The following is a 19,891-nucleotide window of genomic DNA, read 5'->3' on the forward strand; positions in this document are numbered from 1 at the left end:
GTCACTTACTTAACTATTTCCATGTCCAATTTAATCTGAGAGTTTAAACCTTTCTAGCTCATTGCAATCCTTTGCTCTTGAAAGTTCTCTAAACCATGCATCGCAAGTTTGAATTTTACAATATCATTCAAGGGCTACCAGAAACATTCTGCTATTCACATTCAGGCGCAGGAGAGCTCACATTGCATGTGACTGATAATAAGCAATCAAAGTGAACCCTTATATCCAAAAGCACCATTTTCAGAACTATCAATGATCATAAGACTAGACATCAGAGCAGAATTAGTCCATTCAGCTGCTTGAGTCTGCTTCACCATACGATCGTGGCTGATTTATTATCTCCCTTAAATCCATACTCCTGCCTTCTCTCCGTAACCTTTGACATCCTTAATACATCGACACCCTGAATAAAATTAATATCGATAAATCAAATGAGGTGTGCATGTGTTGTGAGTCTGATGTTTTGTAGCTCCTGAAGCTATTAAGAAAAAACACAGAAGCTGGGAGATGTTTATCTACTCTTAGTTTTACTTTCAGTGAGGCACGCACATTTGAGGAGGTGGCGTAATGATGTATACCATTTATTTACTTCATACATATAACATGTAATGAATGATGTAAACAACAAATCATGCTTAATCGAACAATATATTTACAATATTACTCAAATTTTACCAAAATATTAAATACACGACACTCCTCTCTGTTTAGCTATAAATCCCAACTCAATATAGAATGTATCTCAATATGTATTCTTAGAAGAAATTTAGATTGTTCCGTACAGGCCCAAAGATTTAATCACTGTGGAAGATTTCGTACTCTTGTGGGACAATGTCTTTCCTGTCAAGAGGCGGTCATTTTGCTTAGCAGGAGAGATTTGTGGCTGTGGAACTATCTCATGTTCTGGGGTCACCTCTGTGGTAGTTGTAGAAGTTGACTGTAGGACTACAGGAAGTGGTTCTGACAGCTCTGGACAAATTTCTTCTCCAACTATTGACTCTTGCTCTCTAACACTGCTTATCCAGGAGTAAAATATCAAACTTCCCTGTTTGAGCAACCCACAAATATTCTCAGCTGTTTGTCCTGCATGCTCCTTCTGAGACTGTGTTTGAGGAGATCCAAGCATGAGTGCAAGGAATGACCCAGGAACAACACAGCTGCTGAGTGGTTGGTTAGAGATACAGCACGGTAACAGGCCATTCCAGCCCAACAATTTCGCACCACCCAATTACATCATCGTGACCATTTAGCCTATTAATCTATACTTCTTTGGAATGTAGGAGGAAACTGGAATAGCCAGATGAAACCCATGGGGTCATGGTTGTGGGGTGTGCTGCACTGTGATAAGCAAGCAGGAAACTGGCGAGCTTGTGATTCAGTGTCAGTGTAGTGTATTCTGATGACATTGTTTGCAGTGCATTCTTTAGTCTCTGGACAAACTTTTCCATCAAGCCATTTGTAGCTGGTGGTATGGTGCCGATGTAATGTGTGATTCCATTCATTTTCAGGAATGACTGTAACCGTTCTGTAGCAACCTGTTGATTATCGTCACTGACTAAGTGTTCTGGAACAGCAGTCCTTGAGAAGAGGTTTCTCAACACATCAGCAGTATGAGAGGCTGTTGGGAACAGTTCTGTCAATTTTGTAGCTGCATTCATACTAACAAAAAGTCTATGCCCGTGAATGGTCTGGCAAAATACACATGAATCCTCTGCCAGGGCAATGCAGGTACATTCCTACGGATGGAGAGGTGCTGTTCCTGGCATCTTCTGGACATGTTGGCATCCCAAACAGTGCATGGCAAGTTGCTCAATCTGCTGATTTATTGCAGCTTTGAGCCAACACTTCCATTTCCCTAGATGACCGACATGTGGTTCAACCAACACTTTAGCTCGTAGCTTGGATGGTACAACGACTCTCAATCCCACATACGGTCTGTGAAGGGCAAGTTTATCCTGGCACTGGTAAAAGTGAATGAACTGGAGTTTCTGCTGTATATTCCGGCCATTTTGGGTAACCATATAGACCTGAGCCAGTGTGGGGTCTATTCTGGTCTCTTTTTGGATAATCTTTGCTATAGTAGGAAGACTTTTGGTTCGCATTAGGAAGACTATGTTGACCTCTTTTATAAATTTTTCAGGTATTTCCTTTTCCAAGGGTAAACAGGACAATCCACCAGCATTACGGCCTCTCTTCATTCAAAGAAACAAGAGAAATGAACTTCATAGCGAGAGCACAACAGATTAATCAGAATGAAACCTAAATCAAGATGGGTATCCACAATGCTCTGGATGATTGTGAATGGTTTTATCCATATTATTTATACCTCACTTACAACAGTTTATTTGAGATTTTTTCTGCCTTTATGGCAAAAATTCTCGTAGGTTCTGTCCCCTCTGATCTTCTTCTGAGTAAATTGACTTTGCTTGCTGTGAGTTAGCTCACTTTGTCTGCAACTCATTGACTAATGTGGTATTTTCAGTCAATATCTTAAAAACATCTATTTATGCAATGATTTCAGATTGTGGATCTCTGTACACTGGAGCAAGGAAGGTTTTCAGTATATGTGTATATAAAATTATATATGCATTCAGAAGCTGAATAGATGGCTGTTTCTACTAGGTTAGATTTGAGTTCCACATGTTTGATGGAACAGGTGTCTTGCTGGTATAGAGAGTGATATACTGTCTTTCATTCATTTCACTCATCTTCCATGTACTCCATTGAGAGAAATTCAAGACGGTTCAGATGCCCTGCTGTCTCTGTCTGCTCTTGAATGAAGATTTCCTGTAAGGAGGATGTTAGGACATCTTTTGAATGCTTTTATCGTTTCTCTTGGGAATTTATTCCTATGGTGTGTGATGAACATTCATTCCAGGACAATAGGCCTCTTGGTTGTTTGCTAACTTTGCTTTCCAAACTCAGCAGCTGCCGCTTGTAAGATCACAAGCAGTCTTTAATTTCTAAAATATAAATGGCAAGCAATAATCAACTTAAAGTTAAAACAAGTATTGTCTCTAGAACAGCTTTGCAAATGAGCCCTATAGATAGTAGACATTATTTGAAAGGTGAGATTAAGCTCACTACACCTGGTTCATTGTTGCTTGAGATGTAGTATAAGAGAATGGGTAACACACACAAAATGCTGGTGGAATGCAGCAGGCCAGGCAGCATCTATAGGAAGAAGCACAGTCTACATTTTGGGCCGAGACCCTTTGTCAGGACTAACTGAAAGGAAAGTTAGTAAGAGATTTGAAAGTAGGAGGGGGAGGGGAAAATGCATGAACATTGATTTCTCTAACTTCCGTTAATGCCCCTCTTCCCATTCTTACCCCATCCCTGATATATTTAGTTTTTTTTTCTCTCTCTGCCCATCACTCTGCCTGTTCTCTGTCTCCCTCTGGTGCTCTCCTCCCCCTTTCTTTCTCCCTTGGCTTCCCGTCCCATAATCCTTTCCCTTCTCCAGCTCTGTATCCCTTTTGCTAATCACCTTTCCAGCTCTTAGCTTCATCCCTCTCCCTCCGGTCTTCTCCTATCATTTCGCATTTCCCCCCTCCCCCTCGGTTGTGTTGCTTGAATTTCCAGCATTTGCAGGTTTCCTCATATAAGACAATGGGTTGTTTTATTTAACTTGGTTCAAACAGAAAAACTGACTCTAAGTTACTTAGTTCAAGGAAGCTTACAGAGCCAGATGGATAATGTCATTAACATATTAAATAACTGATGTGTTTATAGTTGGAAGGTTTATGTCTTCAAGGAAGTTAGCTTGTTAGCTTTACAGCAATAACTGTGAACATAGAGCTAAAATCCATGTCTCCAAAATTCTTTAAGATCATTTGTGTTAAAAGGATATGTGAAGTCACCTAACTGGTAGAAAACGGGCTGTAAATGTAGAGAGCAGTTCAGGCTTATTAGGAGTGGTTATAAAACGTCAAGAAGAATGATAGGAAGATAGGTAAACCAGAGTCCATTTCGTCTGGCTTCTATTTCTGCAGCAGATGACTTGCTTGTCTGCATTATTGGTATATCATTTTAGTTTATACGTATTGTACCTGTGTTTTGGAAATCCTTTGTGTTTTAGAAATGGTTTGTAATTTAGAAATGTTTTTATTTATTGATATACAGCACGGAACAAGCCCTTCTGGCCGTTTGAGCCTCACTGCGCAGCAACTCTTGATTTAACCCTAGCCTAAACACAGGACAACTTACAATTACCAATGAATTCACCAATTGGTATGTCTTTGGGCTGTGGGAGGAAACCCACACGGTCACAGGAGAACGTACAAACTTCTTACAGGCAGCAGTCGTGAATGAACCCAGGTTCTGGTATTGTAAAGCTTTGTGCTAACTACTATGCTACAATGCCACCCTAGGTAACTTCTGTAAATTTTATGTGTGTATTAAGAATGCTGTTTTGACTTAAATGTGTATCACTGAAAATAAATAAACTTTTTAAACTGCTTTGTTAGCTGGAAGTATCCTCTCTTTGACACCCACTCAAACAGTGGGTACTGGCAGCTGAAACTCACCATAGACAATAAACAGGGAAGTCTGAAGTCTTTGCGTGGTTAGAGTATTATCTCCCTTTAGTGAGGGTACATGTGGCTATTCATGTAGGTCTTTCTTTGAGTTTGGAACTTCATGGTCAGCAAACCAAATACCATCACAATTGGAGCTCAGGGCAGGATCCTGGGTTCTAGAATTTATCATCAAGTATGTGTACAATGTGCCCTACACAAGAAACAGGTTGAGCATGTTCAGAGTTAAGATGTTAACCTGGGAGACCACACAGATATTGATTTACTAATCCTGCCAGTGGAACTTGAATATCTTATGGTGATAGGACTGGTGGTACTTTGAAGTGCTGATGCATACAGAAGGGCAGGGGTCATTGCCACTTTGTGCATCTTGAACTCGGTGCTGGATGTTAGGTTAAGCACACGTAGCAAATAAACTCAGCAACTAACTTCAGCCACTAACCCTCAGATCTTATTACGGACTGTAGATTAACTTTAAAATGCAGCCAAGGACAATGGGTTTCTAAAAGCTGTGAGCCACAATTAATTGGAAGATCAGACAATGCTGATTTAAAATTTATGTGTGTGCCTGTAGTGATGATGTGAAGAAGGAGCTGTAATAGTTATATGTAATTCAAAGGAAAGCACTGTAGATAATTGTAAACATAGAATTGTCCTTTGATATTTAGCATGTAAAATGGCATGTAGTGTTAGATGAAGCAGGGCTCTTTCTCTGAAAGTTCTCAGTATGATGCCTGCTGTGTCTTATTTTGTTTAATAAATAGAACAATTCATTTCCACCAGCTATTTCACTCCAGTGACCTTGTTTGCGTGACAACACAGAATATGAAACACTGCCTTTTCTTTGGCTGGATAAATGACAAAATTGAAAATGGTGACTACAGGACAGATGTTCTATTGAATGCGTGCAGTGTGCGGAATAAGATAGATGAACTATCAGTGCAGTTGCAGAGTGGCAGCTTTCATGTTGTAGGCATCACTGAATCATGGCTGAAAGATTATAGCTGGGAGCTTAATGTCCAAGTATAGACACTATATTGAAAGGGTAGGCAGGAATGCAAAGGGGTCGATGTTGCTCTGTTGGTAAAAATGAAATCAAATAATTAGAAAGGGGTGATATAGGGTCAGAAGGTGCTGAATCATTGAATCATTGTGGATAGAGCTAAGGAACTGCAAGGGTAAATAGACCATGATGGGAACTGTATACAGACCCCCAAACAATAGTAAGGATAAGCTCCACAAGATATAACAGAGATAGAAAATGCATGCCAAAAGGGCAGTGTTACAAAAACATGGGAGACTTCAATATTCAGGTAAATTGGGAAGATCAGTTTGGTGCTGGATTGCAGGAAGGAGAATTTTTAGAGTGCCTATGAGATAGCTTTCTGAACAGCTCATGGTTGAACCCACTAGAGAATCAGCTATTCTGAAATGGGTGTTGTGCAATGAGCAAGAATTGATTAGTGAGCTTAAGGTAAAAAAAACCCTTAAGGGAAAGTAATCATAATATGATCTTCCTTTCTTTTTCAATCTTTTTATTAATGTTATTAATATCAACAAAATAAAATTGGTACATAGATAATGGGATTACAAACATACACAATTCAACTGAACATGAAAGAATATATAAGCAATGATTACAGTATAAATGGGTATTCCCAAATCATAGATGATACAATATACAAATAAACAAGGCAAACCTAGGTATACCATAATATATAATAAAAAAAACAGAAAAAAGAAACAAAGAAAAAAATGCAAAAAAAAACTAATCTAATAATCTAGTAACTAATAAAGAAAAAAAAACAAAAAAATAAAAAAGGAAAAAAGAAAAAAATGGATAAAGAAAAAAGGGCTGTTTATAATATCTCACAAAAATACAAAATCATCAGTGTCGTCAACTCCGATTCTCTCAACATATATAGAATCAAAACTGGAAAATCAAATAGGCCTGGAACAGGGTCATATTACATCATATGAAAATATTGAATAAATGGTCTCCATATCTTTTCAAATTTAATAGAAGTATCAAATACACCACTTCTAATATTTTCTAAATTTAGACATAACATAGTTTGAGAAAACCAATGAAATACAGTAGGAGGATTAATTTCTTTCCAATTCAACAAAATAGACCTTCTAGCCATTAGTGTAAGAAATGCAATCATTCGACAGGTGGAAGAAGATAAATGGACTGAGACCATCATTGGTAAACCAAAAATTGTAGTAATAGGATGAGGTTGTAAATCAATATTCAATACCACAGAGATAATATCAAAAATATCTTTCCAATATTTTTCCAAAAGCGGATACGACCAGAACATTTGAGTTAAAGATGTTATCTCAGACTGACATCTATCACAAATAGGATTTATATAGGAATAAAAATGAGCCAATTTATCCTTGGACATTTGAGCCCTATGCACAACTTTAAACTGTATTAGTGAATGTTTAGCACATATAGATGATGTATTAACTAATTGAAGAAATTTATCCCAATTCTCAATAGGGATAGTAAGGTTAAGTTCTCTTTCCCAATCATTTTTAGTTTTACAAAAGGGCTCCGAACATATCTTCATAATTATATTGTAAAGTTTTGATATTAGCCCTTTCTGAAAAGGGCTTAGTTCAAACAAATTCTCCAAAATGCCTGAAGACACAAAATTTGGAAAAGTAGGAAGTACTGTATCTAAGAAATTCCTAATCTGTAAATATCTAAAAAATGAAATCTAGGCATATTATATTTATTAAATAATTGCTCAAAAGACATAAAACAATTATCCAAAAATAAATCAGAAAATCGTAGTAATCCTTTAGTCTTCCAAGCTGAATAAGCTTGGTCTATAATAGAAGGATAAAAAAAACAATTGGATACAATAGGAATATTTAAAATAAACTGAGTCAACCCAAAAAATTTCTGAAATTGAAACCATATACATAAAGTATGTTTAACTATTGGGTTGTCAATTCATTTCAGCAATTTAGAAAGAGCAAAGGGAAGAGAAGTCCCTAAAATAGAACCCAATGCAAATCCTTGTACAGATTTAATTTCAAGGTTCACCCAATGAGGGCCATAATCTGAGCAAATTCATCCTGAAACTTGAGGAGAAGCTAAAGTCAGATGTATCATAATACTCTGGAGTAAAGGAAATTACAGAGGCATGAGAGAGGAGCTGGCCAGAAATGATTGGAAAAGAATACAGGCAGGGATGAAGCATTCAGAAGGCACAGGATATATACATCCCAAAGAAGGAGTGTTCTAAAGCAAAGATGACACAACCATGGCTAACAAGATAAGTCAAAGGCAACATAAAACCAAAAGAGAGGTCATACCACAGAGCAAAGGTTGTTGGGAAGATAGAGGATTAGGATGCTTTTAAAGACCAACAGAAGGCAACTAAAAAGCCATAAAGAAGATAAAGATAGAATACAAAAGAAGCTAGCCAATAATATTAAAGAAGGTATCAAAAGTTTCTTCAGATATATAAAGTGTAAAAGAGAGGTGAGAGTGAATATTGGAGAGCTGGAAAAAGATGCCGGAGAGTTAGTAATGGGGACAATGGAATAGCGGATGACTCTAGCAATATGGTGGAAGTTCCAGGTGTCAGGGGGCATAAAGTGTGTGAAGTTACAATAATGAGAGAGAAGGTTCTTGGGAAACTGAAAGCTCTGTAGTTAGATACGTTACCTGGACCAGATGGTGTGCACTTCAGAGTTCTGAAAGAGGTGGCTGAAGAGATCAAAGAGGCATTAGTAATAATCTTTCAAGATTCACTTGATTCTGGAATGTTTCCAGCGGACTGGGAAATTACAAATATCACTCCACTCTTGAAGAAGGGAGAGAGGCAGAAGCAAGGAAACTGTTGGTGAGTTAGTGTGACTTCAGTGGTTAGGAAGATGTTGGAGTCTATTATTAAGGATGAGGTCTCAGGATACTTGGAGGCACATGATAAAATATGCTGTAGTCAGCAAGGTTCCCTCAAGAGAAAACCTTGCTTGACAAATATGTTGGAATTCTTTAATTAATTAACAAGCAGTATAGACAAAAAGACAATCGGCTGATGCGTATTGGATTTTCAGAAGGCCTTTGACAAGTTGCCAGACATGATGCTGCTTAGCAAGCTATGAGCCTATGGAATTACAGAAAAGATACTAGCATGGATGAAGCAGTGGGTAATTGATAGGAAGCAAAGAGTGGGAATAAAGGGAGCCTTTTCTGAATGACCAGCAGTTTTCCATTGAGGTCTGTGTTGGGAACAATTCTCTTTACGTTATATGTCAATGATTTGGATAATGGACTTGATGAATTTGTTGCAAAGTTTGCAGACGATATAAAGATAGATGGAGGGGCAGGTAGTTTTGAGGTAGTGCAGAGGTTACAGAAGGACATAGACAGGTTAGGAAAATAAACAAAGAAATGGCATATGGAATGCAAAGTCAGGAAATGTATGGCCATGCACTTTGGTAGAAGAAATGAAAGTGTTGACGATTTTCTAAATGGATAGAAAATACAAAAAACTGAGGAGTCCTTGGTTGTCCTTGTGCAGGATTCCCTGAATGTTAGCTTGTAGGTTGAGTCTGTTGTGAGCAAAACAATTGCAATGTTAGCATTCTTTTCAAGAGGACTAGCATATAAAAGCAAGAATATAATGTTGAAACTTTATAAAGCACGGGTGATAGTTCACTTGGAGTATTGTGAGCAGGTTTGGGCCTCTTATCTATAAAAGAATATGCTGAAACATGAGGGGGTTCAACAGAGGTTTGCTAAAGTGATTGCAGGATTGAATGGTTTGTCATATGAAGAGAGTTTGATGGCTCTGGGTCTGTATTCACTAGAAATCAGAAGAATGCAGAGGTGCCCTCATTGAAATCTACCAAGTGGTGATAAGATTTGGTTGAGTGGATGTGGAGAGGGAGTTTCCTATGGTGGGAGAGTCTAAGATCAGAGGGCACAGCCTCAGAATAGAACGGAGATGAGGAGGAATTTCTTTAGCCAGAGAATGGTTTACCCCAAATCAGCAGAATTATTTGACACTGGCAGCTATAGAGGCCAAGGCAGTGTTTGATAGATTCTTGATTGGGCAGGGCATGAAGGAATATGAGGAAAAGACAAGAGATTGGTTGGGGCTGAGAGGAAACTTGAATCAGGCATGATGAAGCGGCGCAGCATACCCGATGGGCCAAATTGCATAACCCTGCTCTGATATCTTATGCTCTTATGGTCTTATATTGCTGTTTCAAGGTCAAATAAAAAGATGACAGAGATGGATATCTTTCCACCATGTACATCAAAGCAAATCAAAATTAACCCACGCAGGAAATTATATAAAAACAGCTTACAGTACTGTGCAAAAAGTCTTAGGCACCCTAACTATATATATGTGCCTAAAACCTTTGCACAGTATGGTAGGTCATGGAATTGGGTAAGAAGCAATCCCTGCCATGGAAGAGGAATTTTACCTGGAAGATAATAGATGGCCATTTTAACTTCTATAACTGATTTGGGGTAGTGCCAAAATGTCGTGGAATTAAAGACACTATCACTCTGCTTGAGGATACTTCCAGTTCTCCTTCCAGCAGGTACTGCCAGCACTCCCTCCATGATCTACCCTCTTTGACTCTCAGTCATCTTTGCTTTCTTAGGCTTTAGCTGGGCTTTCCCATTGAAGACCTTATCGATATATTCATTGATTGTCAATGTGTGATCTCTCCAGTCAGTCTCTGTTCCTAGTTCATGATGAGTTTATTGTTGAACATCAACTTTTAGATGCTAATAGGACCAGTTTTACCTCTTTGCTATGTGATAATGCTTCATCATGCTTTTGCAGTGAATTAACTGCTGTCTCTCTTACTCAGACATCTCCTGATATTTTTCTGCTGTGGTAGCTGAGAATCTCTTCAGAGATGCCAATCATGATGGACTGGTGACAGACAGTAGCTCCAGTTGATTGAAAGTCATGGGGTGACTGTGAGGAGTTTATTGAATATCACTATTTTTATAGGACTCTTGAGCCCTTCTGTATTGATCTTTCCATTACAGGTGCTGCTGCCATTTTGTAGCCAGGTTAGAGGTGACAGAGTATTGGTCTGCTCACTTCCTTATGGCCCCTCACTTGGAAACTGAAAAGTCCAAAAGACACCAATTCTCAAAGTTGTCAGGAGATCTTGTACTTGTTTCTCTGACGAATCAAGTGCTGATGATGACAAAATCACGTTTCAATCAGGAGGAATCTCTATCTGAGTTAGCTTTAAATACTTCTTTGCTGCCAATTACACCTTATCAGAAATTTGTTTCCTTTACAACTCTCAGGGATTCCTCAAGATTGGAGTAAAAGTCTCTTTGCTTCTACCTATTGCTTGCAAGGTTATGGTGTGTGGACTGATGACCATACTGCATTTGTAGTTGCATTAGCTAAATGATTTGAGTTGTTTATTTCTTCCACTGGTGAAATCACTCAAAACTAGATGGATGAAAGGTCACCAAATTATAAAAATCTCTTTAAGACCATGGTGAGATCCTTCATTTGAGTGGAATTATCACAACGTCCTCTCATTCTCCAATAGCCTACAATGTTGATTGTCAGCTTGGTTTCATTAAATATATGCTGAGCACGTATTGACTCTCTTCCTCCCTCAGTTGTTATTTACCTTGTTAAACCTATGAAGAGGCACTTGAAATTCACAGGTCACATCTGGGTTCATATCACCGTATGCATCATGCAGGCTAACTGATTATTATGGTGGATACTTTTCTCGTAATTCAGTTGGAAAGTTGTCAAATTAGTCTTTGTTGCTGCTTTATATTCTGCTTTCCCCATTTAAATTGAGAACCATAACACTGATGTATCTCTGTACCTTGCAAAAAGAAAATACAGGATTGCAATCTCAGGAAAACTATTAAGATGTATGGAAAAATACATCTCCTGATACAGTTACTAAAGCAGAGGCAGATAATTCCTAGAAGATTATCTTGTTCATCTTAATATCAATGACAGATGTGAAGCCAGGTTCAACTTATGAACAGCCACTTGCCTCTTCAAGCCACACTACTTTTGCATGAAATCATACACACAATCTCCTGTCTTCTGATGGTGGAAGAACAATTGGCTTATTTACTAGACAGTGCATCAATAATTCAGTTATATCTTTTTTTGTATTCGGAATATTTCTGTGGTCAACAGGCACAGGATCAATATGCTGAGCTAAAACTAGAAATAGATACGAAATTTTACAAAGGCATATTTCTACAGTACTAAGTAGTGAATGAACCAAAAATAGGAATAGATAAGTATGTAACTGAGAGGGGAGAGCGTTAATTATCAAAAGGCCCAGGCCCAAATGGTTGTTTTACTTTAATTGTACTGGGTGTTGGGAGGGACTTTGATGAAACTGTTCTTATTATTGATGACAATGGAACATTTTCTTTTTTCAGCTTGTTTGTTAACATCAACCATTTCTACAGTATATCGGCTGTATTCAGATGGGATATAGACAGATTAAATGATTGGGCAAAGATTAACAAGCAAATGTAACCCCCACACCAGGCTCATATGCATACTTGGCTCGATAGCTACCTCTGCAACGTTACTCAGCAGTGACGAGGCCACCTTCACAAACGATATACGTCTTGGGTTGTTGGTTTGATATGGGGTTCAACCAAACAGGAGAGTTGGAATGTTCCTACTAATGGAACCTTGATTAAGCAAATGCTGCGGAATTACTGCTCATGCACAATGATCAGTCAGCAAGAAATAACAGAATATACAGTGCATAAAATTACTGTAAATATATTTATTAATTTTGGCTTTATCAAACAGTTATAAAGAAAAAGAAAAGAAAAATATAAAAGGGCCCATTAGAGTTAAATCATTGTAAATGTGCGCATGACCTTCAGAGCTTGTTTTTTTTCAAAAGGCAGGAATAACCATTACACATGGCACTGAATTCTCATCACCTATCACTGGTAGAGCATCCCATCTTGGGCTCCTTCATCTTGTGAAGCACTCCTTGCAATTGTGTCTTCTCGTCAGATCGAATCCTATGCGTGTCTCTCCTGAAATTCTCTTGTTGGCATCTCCCACCAGAAGACCCTGAACCACATCAGTGTCCAACATAAATCTCTCTCCGCCCAGCTGTTTCTAGAACCTACTTCCAATTCCTCCATGCTGAATGACTAACACCACATTCCTAAGTTGACAAACATGCCTCCTTATCTTTAGCGAAAACCAAAAATTCTATTGGCAGGATACACAGTCTCTACAGAAAACTACTAAATGAAATACTCCACAGCATAGCAATAGAAATCTTAACCAGTGCATTACACTCTCCCTCCAGCAAAAATAGCCGTGTCCTTATCAAACCATTGTTAATGAATTTTGTGATTTCAGGATCCTCAATCCACTTGTAAATGGAAGTAACAGATCTCACTATTGGGATAGATTTTTCCCTGGTGTATCATATGCCAGCCTATCTGGGGATTTTCTCACTCTCTGAGACCTTCTTATCTCAGAGAGATAAGCCTCAGGCTCAGGCACTGCTTGTGACCATTTCTATTTTCCTGAGGATGTCTCCACATATCCATTACTTGTGCCTTCTATCCAGTACTTGTCCCCCGTTACCTGACTGAGCTCAGCTTCATCCCCAATTACATTGGAGCCCAGCTTCCCCTCACTGTCTAGCATAATCTCTGCCTGTCAACTGCTAGTTCTCCCCACTACATCTGAGTCAGGGTTGGGAGATTCAGGAATCACCTCATCAATTCTGAGGGAGTTTGCATAAGGAACAGCACACCACACCCCCATTTCCTCATCCTCAGAGTCCATACATCATACAGTGGTCGGTTCTTTTTGAGGTCTTCCTGTTGATTGTCTTCCTGTTCTCCTCCTTCTGAGCAGAGTTCTACTTTAGGTTCCATGTCAGGCTCTGGGTCAAAGCGTACCTCCTACCCTAGGGGTGAAAGGTGAATCTGATGGAGAGTTTTGACAGGGCTATTCCCATCTTCTGACTTCACCTGGAAAACTGACACATTTGGTATCTGACTCTCCACTACATAAGATATAGACGCCCAGTGGTCAGCCAACTTTTGCTTCCCTGGTAGCCCCAAATTGCTTATTAAATCTTGTCTCCAGGCTTCAGTTGAGTGAACTGAGTTTTTGATCATATCTCCTCTAGTTTCCTTAATTTTGCTTGATTGTAGAAATTGCTGCCAGCTCATAAGCCTGTTGCAGCTCTTTCCTCATGTCAGATATGTCTTCTGTGACAAATTCTCACCACCGGCTCCAAAACAGAGGTCAATAGGCAATCTCACCTCGTACCCAAGTATCAAATAGTGTGACAAGTATCTGGTGGCTTCATTTTGATTTCAGTTGTAGCAGTATTCCAAATGCTGACTCTACTTGTTCTTTTTGCTGGTAACCAGGGTTCGTGCTGGGGATCACCCTGAGGGTGATATGTGTGGTCCTCTACATGTTCTGTAGCTCATGTATATGTTGACTCTCAAAATCTCTTCCCTGATCAGTATGTGTTCTTCTTGGGAGGCCACAATGAACAAAATACTTCTCTCTTAATACTTTAGCGACTGTGGATGCCCTATGATCATTGGTGGGTAAGGCTTGAGCATATCTGCTGTAGTTATCAGTGCTGACCAAGACATTTGCAGCATTGCTGGAATCAGACACTATGGAGAGGAAATCCATACACACTAAATAAGTGGTCCCATACTCTGTAAATATGATAACGGAGCAATTCTCATAGGCAGTGTCCTGCTTTGAATACATCTGGTGCGTGACTTACAGTACTCTTCAACCTATGGTTTCATTCCGGACAAACAGAACTGATCTCAGATCAATCTGTAGGTCTTGTCAAACCCCACTTGACCTGAATCATCAGGAAGTGACTTTAGCAAACTCCTCTGATGCCCCTCAGGTAAAACTAACTGTGAACTGTCTAGAGGAGATGTGACCCTGTGATTGCTCAACTCAAGTTTATCCCATTCTCTCACCAGTAGGGGTACGATGGGGTGTTTCACCTTTTCAGCTTGGGCCATATCCCCTTTGACACAGGATCTTGCACCTGTACAAGGGTCGTCTCACTGTGCTGCTGCCAATTCCGCCAGACTCAAGGTAGGCAACTGATTCGTATCCCGAGTGGTTAAGTTGCAACATATTTTTGGAATGGCATGACTTGAAGATCCCAAATGATCCACAGCTCTATTATTCCATAGCTTTGCCTCTGATTTCCCCACTGACTCATTGCTTTAACGGCACAGGCAGGAACTTCCTCCCGATCTTCGTTCATTTCCAGCACGTCATGAAAATCTTGGGACAATGCATCTGCATTAATGTCCCGACTCCCCAGCCGATATTTTCAGCTGAAGTTATAAGCAGACAATGCTACCAACCAACAATGACCTATGGTATTGAACTTCACCAGGTCAGGATATAAGTCAATGGATTGATATTAGTTCTCACCTCAAACTTGGCACCATACAGATAGTTAACATTCACCACAGCCTATTTCAATGCCATAATCTTCAATTAGTGCATCAGAGAGTTCTGTTCAGAGGGTGACAGACTCCTGTTGATGAAAGCAACAAGTCACAACCCTTTGCCCTGGTCCTGATGTAGAACTCCAGCCACATTCTCTCGACTGGCATCAGTTTGCAATGCATATTTTCATATTTTACACAGTTTCCAGCAGCTGAAAGGCCTCTTCACACTTTGCGTCCCATCTTTCCCCAAAAGGGTCTTCCATTGTATTTTCCTTCTCTCTTACTTCTCTGATCAGCTCAACAAATGAGGGAGGAAGACATATCCTATGAGTCATTTGAAGGCTTAAAGCAATCATGTTGTTTGATAGCATGACCTTCACAACTTGCTCTATTCTTAACTAATTTATCCCAGCCAGATGAGTGGCCCCTTTATGGCACAAGCGTTGCAGTTGTCTCTCTGTTCTGCAAATGTAGGCAAAATTTTTTCCCCTTTCTCCTGGAATATGTGCCTGAACTTCATCACAAGCTCCACTGGGCTGTCGGTCATGACAAAAATATTTTCTAATGCGTGTATGTAGTTCACAGATGTGACTAACAGGTTTTCTGTCTTTAGAGACATTTCCACCTGGGCAGCCAGACCTTTTAGACTCTCTACCAGCCTTGGTCTTCTCATATTACCTGAGCACTGCTACATATCCACTATCTGTGATGTCTGCTCCACCCATTTCTCATATTCTTCCTCCCCATTGACAGTGGTTTGACTCCAGAGAACATTCTCAACCTACAATGATCTTGATGCTCTGCCATTCCACCTTTGCATTGATCTATCAGTGATGTAATTTCCAAAACTAGCTCAGAATTGCCATCACCCATTGAAGGACCCATTAAAACATTTGCATCAGACTCCTACCTCTCACTTCACAGAAATGAGAACAACTTGTCTTTAAAGTCTTTATCCTCAGCTACATGCCTCTCTTCTCTAAAGATATGGACTGCCCATGGCCCCACCTCTACAGGTGCCCCAGTCATACCAGGCAGCACAACTTCAGTCCTGTCACTGGTTGTCAGGACTACCATGACATCCTTAACCTCCAGGTGGTCAAAACGCCATTCAAACAGTGCATAAAATTATAAAGGAAGTATATTTCCTAATTTCAGCTTTATCAAACCGTTATTAAGAGAAAGAAAAGAAAAAAACTAGAAGGGCCCATTACAGTTAAATCAGTCTAAATGTACACATGACCTTTGGAGATTGTTTCTTCCAAAAGCTGGGTATAACCATTACTCACTGCACTGAGTTCTCAACACAAAGCCCTGCTAGAACTTTCCATCTTGGGCACCTTCATTTCACAAAGGACTCCTTGCAATCACGTCTTCCCATCGGTTCAAATCCTATGGGCTTCTCTTCCGATCTTCTTTTCTTCACATCTCCCACCAAAAGACCACAACCCCTGCCAGTGTTCATTACAAATCTCTCACCACCCTGCTCTTTCTTAACTTTCTTCCAATTCCCCCATCTTGCTTGGCTGACACCACATTCCTAAGTTGAAAAACATGCCTCCTTATCTTCAGTCAAGCATTCTACCAGCAGGACGCACTGCTTTTAAAGAAAACTACTAAATGAAATACCCCACAGCAGAGCAATAGAAATTTGAACCGGGGCATTACATTCAGCAAAAATAGCCATGTTCTCATACTTTGAAACTTTTCAAACCATTATTAATAACACAGTATTCAAATGAATTTTGTGTTTTCAGGACCCTAATCCATAAGGCGAAGGCCAGCAATGGCATGTACAAGAACTACCAAAGTCTGGAACATCTGGAAAGATAGATCTGTGAGCACTGGCACCAAGATACGCCTCCTCAAGAGGCTCGTCTGGCCAGTCGCTCTATATGGCTGTGAAACATGGACTCTAAGAGCAGCTGACGAAAAAAAGTTGACAACATATGAGATGTGGACATACAGACAGAACCTCAGGGTATCATACATTGAAAGGAGATCTAACAATTTTATCCTAGAAAAGATTGGCATGAAGCCAATACTTCTGGAAACCATTATCCAAAGGAAACTTCGTTATTTTGGACACATCTCAAGAACTGACAATACGCTGGAACGCACTGTGCTTGAAGGCAGGGTAGAAGGAAGCCACTCCCGAGGCAGACAGAGGACAACCTGGATCGACAACATCAAGAAGTGGGCCAGCCTCGCCACCAGAGGTGCAAGAGGTTTGACTGCCGACAGATCGCAGTGGAAGAAAGTGGTCGCCAAGGCTCTGGCAGAGTATGACACATGATGATGATGATGATGAATCCATTTACTCTGTTTTCCCAGTACATCATATGCCAGTCTATCAGGGATTCTCCTGACTCTATGAGATCACCTTATCTCATCTTCAGCTTCTTTAGCCTCAAGCACTCTTGCGACTGTCCCTGTTTTCTTAGGGATGCCTCCCCCAATATATTATTGTGCCTTCTGACAACACAGGTCCCCCTTTCACCTGACTGAGCTCAGCTTCACCCCCAGTTAAACTGGAGCCCACCTTCCACTCAGCATTGAGTCTGCCTGTCCGCTGCTAGTTCCCCCTCCCTGTGCACTTCATCTGAGCCAGGGTTGGGAAATTAAAGAACCAGGGCATTACACAAAGTAAAATGTAGGAGCTGAAAGTTCAAAGTAAATTTATTATTAAAGGACATATATATTACCTTATACAACCATAGCATTAATTTTCTTGCAGGCATCACAATAGACTCAGAGAAAGACCGCATACAATAGAAAGGACAAATGATCAATGTTGCAAAAGACAAAAAAAAACCTGACCAAATGCAAAATAAACAAACAAATAAATAAATGCAGTAAATAACAAGAACATGAGACAAAGAGTTCATGAATGTGAGTCCATAGGTTGTGGGAACAGTTCAGTTATGTGGCAAGTAAAGTTATCCCCTCTCATTCAAGAGCCCAATGATTGAGGGATAATAACTATTCCTGGGCCTGGTGGTGTGGGTCCTAAGGCTCCTCTATCTTCTTCCTGATGACAGCAGTGAGAAGAGAACATGACCTGGATGGAGGGGGTCCCTGATGATGGATGCTGCTTTCCTGTGACAACGCTCGATGTAGATGTGCTTAGTGGTGGGGAGGACTTTACCCATGATGGACTAGGCTGTATCCACAACTTTTTGTATGCTTTTCCAAGAAATAGCATTGGTATTTCCATACCAGGCCATGATGCAACTGGTCAATATACTCTTCAGTACACATTGATAAAGGACTATAAAAGTTTTAGATGCCATGCTGGATCTTTGCAAATATTTAAGGAAGTAGTGGTGCTACGATTTTCTTTGTAATGGCACTTACATGCTGGATCCAGGATAGGTCCTCCAAAAAGATAACATCAAAGAATTTAAAGATGCTGATGCTCTTCAGCTCTAATTTTCCAATGAGGACTGGCTCATGGACTTCCGGTTTATGCCTGAATTCAATAATTAGCTCCTTGGTCTTGCTGACACTGAGTGAGAGGATGTTGTTGTGGCACCTCTCATCCATATTTTCTCTTTCTCTCCAATATGCTGATTCATCACCACCTTTGATTCAGCCCACGACACTGGTACTGTCAGGCAAACTTAACTATGGCATTGGAACTGTTCTTAACCTCGCAGTCCAAAATATAAAGTGGGCTAAACACAAAGGCTGTGTTCAGGGAGATAGTCGAGGAGATGTTTTGTTAATCTGAACTGACTAGGGTCTGCAAAGTAGGAAATCGAGGATTCAATTGCATAAGGAGGTATTGAGACCAAGGTCTTAAAGCTTATTGATTAGTTTTGAAGAGAGAATAATATTGAATGCTGAGCTGAGGTCTATGAATAGTATCCTGATATATGCATATTCACTGTCTTGATGTTCCGGTTTTGAGTGAAGAGTCAATGAAATGGCATCTGCTGTGGACCTGTTGTAAGTGTAGGCAAATTGGAGCAGATTGAAGTCAGATGGGGCTTCTGGACTCACTGCAGTTAAGACTGGCTTCATGGCTGTGAAATCACTTTCATAAACTTTAGTTTTGAATGTTATTTGCTTAAGTTTTAATCTTTGCATGATTTGTTCTTTTTTTGCAAGTTGGTTGTTTGAATGTCTTTTTTAATGTGTTCTATTGGATTTCTTTGTTTTGTGGTTGCCTGTAAGAATATGAATCTCAAATTTGTATATAATATACATACTTTGAACTTCGATGGCATTTGTGCAGAGTTTTCTTCAAGCAAGCCTCCTGACAATGATTGAAAGGTATCGCGGTAGGTTGTTTCTTTTTTGCTGATGGCGACATTCAATACTTGAAGTGCCTGTTTAGCATCTTCTTTTGTTAGTATATAAACTGCATTCAGGATCACAGAGAACTCTCTTGATAAGTAGACTTAATCGTTAAATGTTTTTGGTTAAGGACCAAGAGTACAACGAGACCATTGTATGCAAGCACTACAAAAGAATATATGAAACGCAGTACCCACCTTCTCTGAATCAGCAGTCAATACCATCCAGTACATTGAAAAGTGTTCAGATCTTACCCACATATCTGGTGTGCCTGGACTGAGCCATGTCCCCGTGAAACAGAGAATGCAGCAATTTCTCATTTCCCTCTGATGCAGCAATCTTGTCCTTAGGTCCTCAATCCTGTTCTCCTGTGATTGTACTTATGCTCCTAAATGCTGGTTAAGGAAGTTTTGTTCCCCTGCTCTTCAATCTAGCTTGGAATCCAACCCTCCTCTCTCTTACAACTATGGCAATGCACCTTCATCTGCTTAAAGGTACCATACCTACATGCTTGAGAGTTATGTCTGCTGAGTCCTTAAGAAGATCGTGAAATTGTTAATTT

General features: G+C 39.8%; 1 long non-coding RNA gene across 1 annotated transcript in view; it reads left to right on the top strand.

The window, feature by feature from the left end:
• Positions 1-19,146, top strand: part of LOC132402170 (uncharacterized) — a 58,101-nt gene extending 38,955 nt beyond the window's left edge. Inside the window, exons 5-6 of the long non-coding RNA XR_009514822.1 lie at positions 14,542-14,659; positions 16,785-19,146. This is a non-coding gene — a long non-coding RNA (uncharacterized LOC132402170). The remainder of the gene's footprint in view (positions 1-14,541; positions 14,660-16,784) is intronic.
• Positions 19,147-19,891: the final 745 nt, after the last annotated feature.

The sequence above is a fragment of the Hypanus sabinus genome, chromosome 11 (genome assembly GCF_030144855.1).
Source record: "Hypanus sabinus isolate sHypSab1 chromosome 11, sHypSab1.hap1, whole genome shotgun sequence".
NCBI classification, from domain to species: Eukaryota; Metazoa; Chordata; class Chondrichthyes; order Myliobatiformes; family Dasyatidae; genus Hypanus; species Hypanus sabinus.